Here is a 6,380-nt window from a genome sequence, read left to right as displayed (position 1 = left end):
ACGGCTAGGGCTACGTTTAGGTGTGCTCAGGAACAGCGAACCCGGAGGGTCCAGTTGCATGTGGGGCTGCGTAAAGGCTCCCCTGGGGAGTTCTCTTGTACCCAAAGCCTTCCTTTGGGGGCACTTTTGGATGGGCGAAAAGGGCTCGCAACGCATTTCCTGGGGCCTGATTTTTCAGTCGTCTTCGATGCCGTCTCGGTCTATGTTTAGGGATGCTCGGAAAAAGCGAACCCGGAGGGTCCAGTTGCATGTGGGGCTGCGTAAAGGCTCCCCTGGGGAGTTCACTTGTACCCAAAGCCTTCCTTTGGGGGCACTTTTGGATGGTCCAAAGGGGCTCGCAACGCATTTCCTGGGGCCTGATTTTTCAGTCGTCTCCGATGACGGCTAGGGCTACGTTTAGGTTTGCTCAGGAACAGCGAACCCGGAGGGTCCAGTTGCATGTGGGGCTGCGTAAAGGCTCCCCTGGGGAGTTCTCTTGTACCCAAAGCCTTCCTTTGGGGGCACTTTTGGATGGGCAAAAAGGGCTCGGAACGCATTTCCTGGGGCCTGATTTTTCAGTCGTCTTCGATGCCGGCTAGGGCTATGTTTAGGGATGCTCGGAAACAGCGAACCCGGAGGGTCCAGTTGCATGTGGGGCTGCGTAAAGGCTCCCCTGGGGAGTTCACTTGTACCCAAAGCCTTCCTTTGGGGGCACTTTTGGATGGTCCAAAGGGGCTCGCAACGCATTTCCTGGGGCCTGATTTTTCAGTCGTCTTCGATGCCGGCTAGGGCTATGTTTAGGGATGCTCGGAAACAGCGAACCCGGAGGGTCCAGTTGCATATGGGGCTGCGTAAAGGCTCCCCTGGGGAGTTCTCTTGTACCCAAAGACTTACTTTTGGGGCACTTTTGGATGGGCGAAAAGGGCTCGCAACGCATTTCCTGGGGCCTGATTTTTCAGTCGTCTTCGATGACGGCTAGGGCTACGTTTAGGTTTGCTCAGGAACAGCGAACCCGGAGGGTCCAGTTGCATGTGGGGCTGCGTAAAGGCTCCCCTGGGGAGTTCTCTTGTACCCAAAGACTTCCTTTTGGGGCACTTTTGGATGGGCGAAAAGGGCTCGCAACGCATTTCCTGAGGCCTGATTTTTCAGTCGTCTTCGATGCCGACAAGGGCTATGTTTAGGGATGCTCGGAAACAGCGAACCCGGAGGGTCCAGTTGCATGTGGGGCTGCGTAAAGGCTCCCCTGGGGAGTTCTCTTGTACCCAAAGCCTTCCTTTGGGGGCACTTTTGGATGGGCGAAAAGGGCTCGCAACGCATTTCCGGGGGCCTGATTTTTCAGTCGTCTTCGATGCCGGCTAGGGCTACGTTTAGGTTTGCTCAGGAACAGCGAACCCGGAGGGTCCAGTTGCATGTGGGGCTGCGTAAAGGCTCCCCTGGGGAGTTCACTTGTACCCAAAGCCTTCCTTTGGGGGCACTTTTGGATGGGCGAAAAGGGCTCGCAACGCATTTCCTGGGGCCTGATTTTTCAGTCGTCTTCGATGCCGGCTAGGGCTATGTTTAGGGATGCTCGGAAACAGCGAACCCGGAGGGTCCAGTTGCATGTGGGGCTGCGTAAAGGCTCCCCTGGGGAGTTCACTTGTACCCAAAGCCTTCCTTTGGGGGCACTTTTGGATGGTCCAAAGGGGCTCGCAACGCATTTCCTGGGGCCTGATTTTTCACTCATCTACGATGACGGCTAGGGCTACGTTTAGGTGTGCTCAGGAACAGCGAACCCGGAGGGTCCAGTTGCATGTGGGGCTGCGTAAAGGCTCCCCTGGGGAGTTCTCTTGTACCCAAAGCCTTCCTTTGGGGGCACTTTTGGATGGTCCAAAGGGGCTCGCAACGCATTTCCTGGGGCCTGATTTTTCAGTCGTCTTCGATTACAGCTAGGGCTACGTTTAGGTTTGCTCAGGAACAGCGAACCCGGAGGGTCCAGTTGCATGTGGGGCTGCGTAAAGGCTCCCCTGGGGAGTTCTCTTGTACCCAAAGCCTTCCTTTTGGGGCACTTTTGGATGGTCCAAAGGGGTTCGCAACGCATTTCAGGGGGCCTGATTTTTCACTCATCTACAATGACGGCTAGGGCTACGTTTAGGTTTGCTCAGGAACAGCGAACCCGGAGGGTCCAGTTGCATGTGGGGCTGCGTAAAGGCTCCCCTGGGGAGTTCTCTTGTACCCAAAGCCTTCCTTTGGGGGCACTTTTGGATGGGCGAAAAGGGCTCGCAACGCATTTCCTGAGGCCTGATTTTTCAGTCGTCTTCGATGCCGACTAGGGCTATGTTTAGGGATGCTCGGAAACAGCGAACCCGGAGGGTCCAGTTGCATGTGGGGCTGCGTAAAGGCTCCCCTGGGGAGTTCTCTTGTACCCAAAGCCTTCCTTTGGGGGCACTTTTGGATGGTCCAAAGGGGCTCGCAACGCATTTCCTGGGGCCTGATTTTTCAGTCGTCTCCGATGACGGCTAGGGCTACGTTTAGGTTTGCTCAGGAACAGCGAACCCGGAGGGTCCAGTTGCATGTGGGGCTGCGTAAAGGCTCCCCTGGGGAGTTCTCTTGTACCCAAAGCCTTCCTTTGGGGGCACTTTTGGATGGGCGAAAAGGGCTCGCAACGCATTTCCTGGGGCCTGATTTTTCAGTCGTCTTCGATGCCGTCTCGGTCTATGTTTAGGGATGCTCGGAAAAAGCGAACCCGGAGGGTCCAGTTGCATGTGGGGCTGCGTAAAGGCTCCCCTGGGGAGTTCACTTGTACCCAAAGCCTTCCTTTGGGGGCACTTTTGGATGGTCCAAAGGGGCTCGCAACGCATTTCCTGGGGCCTGATTTTTCAGTCGTCTCCGATGACGGCTAGGGCTACGTTTAGGTTTGCTCAGGAACAGCGAACCCGGAGGGTCCAGTTGCATGTGGGGCTGCGTAAAGGCTCCCCTGGGGAGTTCTCTTGTACCCAAAGCCTTCCTTTGGGGGCACTTTTGGATGGGCAAAAAGGGCTCGGAACGCATTTCCTGGGGCCTGATTTTTCAGTCGTCTTCGATGCCGGCTAGGGCTATGTTTAGGGATGCTCGGAAACAGCGAACCCGGAGGGTCCAGTTGCATGTGGGGCTGCGTAAAGGCTCCCCTGGGGAGTTCACTTGTACCCAAAGCCTTCCTTTGGGGGCACTTTTGGATGGTCCAAAGGGGCTCGCAACGCATTTCCTGGGGCCTGATTTTTCAGTCGTCTTCGATGCCGGCTAGGGCTATGTTTAGGGATGCTCGGAAACAGCGAACCCGGAGGGTCCAGTTGCATATGGGGCTGCGTAAAGGCTCCCCTGGGGAGTTCTCTTGTACCCAAAGACTTACTTTTGGGGCACTTTTGGATGGGCGAAAAGGGCTCGCAACGCATTTCCTGGGGCCTGATTTTTCAGTCGTCTTCGATGACGGCTAGGGCTACGTTTAGGTTTGCTCAGGAACAGCGAACCCGGAGGGTCCAGTTGCATGTGGGGCTGCGTAAAGGCTCCCCTGGGGAGTTCTCTTGTACCCAAAGACTTCCTTTTGGGGCACTTTTGGATGGGCGAAAAGGGCTCGCAACGCATTTCCTGAGGCCTGATTTTTCAGTCGTCTTCGATGCCGACTAGGGCTATGTTTAGGGATGCTCGGAAACAGCGAACCCGGAGGGTCCAGTTGCATGTGGGGCTGCGTAAAGGCTCCCCTGGGGAGTTCTCTTGTACCCAAAGCCTTCCTTTGGGGGCACTTTTGGATGGGCGAAAAGGGCTCGCAACGCATTTCCGGGGTCCTGATTTTTCAGTCGTCTTCGATGCCGGCTAGGGCTACGTTTAGGTTTGCTCAGGAACAGCGAACCCGGAGGGTCCAGTTGCATGTGGGGCTGCGTAAAGGCTCCCCTGGGGAGTTCACTTGTACCCAAAGCCTTCCTTTGGGGGCACTTTTGGATGGGCGAAAAGGGCTCGCAACGCATTTCCTGGGGCCTGATTTTTCAGTCGTCTTCGATGCCGGCTAGGGCTATGTTTAGGGATGCTCGGAAACAGCGAACCCGGAGGGTCCAGTTGCATGTGGGGCTGCGTAAAGGCTCCCCTGGGGAGTTCACTTGTACCCAAAGCCTTCCTTTGGGGGCACTTTTGGATGGTCCAAAGGGGCTCGCAACGCATTTCCTGGGGCCTGATTTTTCACTCATCTACGATGACGGCTAGGGCTACGTTTAGGTGTGCTCAGGAACAGCGAACCCGGAAGGTCCAGTTGCATGTGGGGCTGCGTAAAGGCTCCCCTGGGGAGTTCTCTTGTACCCAAAGCCTTCCTTTGGGGGCACTTTTGGATGGTCCAAAGGGGCTCGCAACGCATTTCCTGGGGCCTGATTTTTCAGTCGTCTTCGATGACAGCTAGGGCTACGTTTAGGTTTGCTCAGGAACAGCGAACCCGGAGGGTCCAGTTGCATGTGGGGCTGCGTAAAGGCTCCCCTGGGGAGTTCTCTTGTACCCAAAGCCTTCCTTTTGGGGCACTATTGGATGGTCCAAAGGGGTTCGCAACGCATTTCAGGGGGCCTGATTTTTCACTCATCTACAATGACGGCTAGGGCTACGTTTAGGTTTGCTCAGGAACAGCGAACCCGGAGGGTCCAGTTGCATGTGGGGCTGCGTAAAGGCTCCCCTGGGGAGTTCTCTTGTACCCAAAGCCTTCCTTTGGGGGCACTTTTGGATGGGCGAAAAGGGCTCGCAACGCATTTCCTGAGGCCTGATTTTTCAGTCGTCTTCGATGCCGACTAGGGCTATGTTTAGGGATGCTCGGAAACAGCGAACCCGGAGGGTCCAGTTGCATGTGGGGCTGCGTAAAGGCTCCCCTGGGGAGTTCTCTTGTACCCAAAGCCTTCCTTTGGGGGCACTTTTGGATGGTCCAAAGGGGCTGGCAACGCATTTCCTGGGGCCTGATTTTTCAGTCGTCTCCGATGACGGCTAGGGCTACGTTTAGGTTTGCTCAGGAACAGCGAACCCGGAGGGTCCAGTTGCATGTGGGGCTGCGTAAAGGCTCCCCTGGGGAGTTCTCTTGTACCCAAAGCCTTCCTTTGGGGGCACTTTTGGATGGGCGAAAAGGGCTCGCAACGCATTTCCTGAGGCCTGATTTTTCAGTCGTCTTCGATGCCGACTAGGGCTATGTTTAGGGATGCTCGGAAACAGCGAACCCGGAGGGTCCAGTTGCATGTGGGGCTGCGTAAAGGCTCCCCTGGGGAGTTCACTTGTACCCAAAGCCTTCCTTTGGGGGCACTTTTGGATGGTCCAAAGGGGCTCGCAACGCATTTCCTGGGGCCTGATTTTTCAGTCGTCTTCGATGACGGCTAGGGCTACGTTTAGGTGTGCTCAGGAACAGCGAACCCGGAGGGTCCAGTTGCATGTGGGGCTGCGTAAAGGCTCCCCTGGGGAGTTCTCTTGTACCCAAAGCCTTCCTTTGGGGGCACTTTTGGATGGGCGAAAAGGGCTCGCAACGCATTTCCTGGGGCCTGATTTTTCAGTCGTGTTCGATGCCGTCTCGGTCTATGTTTAGGGATGCTCGGAAACAGCGAACCCGGAGGGTCCAGTTGCATGTGGGGCTGCGTAACGGCTCCCCTGGCGAGTTCTCTTGTACCAAAGGCCTTCCTTTGGGGGCACTTTGGATGGGCGAAAAGGGCTCGCAACGCATTTCCTGGGGCCTGATTTTTCAGTCTTCTCCCATGCCGGCTAGGGCTATGTTTAGGGATGCTCGGAAACAGCGAACCCGGAGGGTCCAGTTGCATGTGGGGCTGCGTAAAGGCTCCCCTGGGGAGTTCACTTGTACCCAAAGCCTTCCTTTGGGGGCACTTTTGGATGGGCGAAAAGGGCTCGCAACGCATTTCCTGGGGCCTGATTTTTCAGTCGTCTTCGATGCCGTCTCGGTCTATGTTTAGGGATGCTCGGAAACAGCGAACCCGGAGGGTCCAGTTGCATGTGGGGCTGCGTAAAGGCTCCCCTGGGGAGTTCTCTTGTACCCAAAGCCTTCCTTTGGGGGCACTTTTGGATGGTCCAAAGGGGCTCGCAACGCATTTCCTGGGGCCTGATTTTTCAGTCGTCTTCGATGACGGCTAGGGCTACGTTTAGGTTTGCTCAGGAACAGCGAACCCGGAGGGTCCAGTTGCATGTGGGGCTGCGTAAAGGCTCCCCTGGGGAGTTCTCTTGTACCCAAAGCCTTCCTTTGGGGGCACTTTTGGATGGGCGAAAAGGGCTCGCAACGCATTTCCTGGGGCCTGATTTTTCAGTCGTCTTCGATGCCGGCTAGGGCTATGTTTAGGGATGCTCGGAAACAGCGAACCCGGAGGGTCCAGTTGCATGTGGGGCTGCGTAAAGGCTCCCCTGGGGAGTTCTCTTGTACCCAAAGCCTT

This window comes from Anas acuta, chromosome 28 (assembly GCF_963932015.1).
Source record: "Anas acuta chromosome 28, bAnaAcu1.1, whole genome shotgun sequence".
In the NCBI taxonomy this organism is placed as follows: Eukaryota; Metazoa; Chordata; class Aves; order Anseriformes; family Anatidae; genus Anas; species Anas acuta.
The sequence above is the reverse complement of the archived record's forward strand: the minus strand, read 5'-3'. Positions refer to the sequence as shown.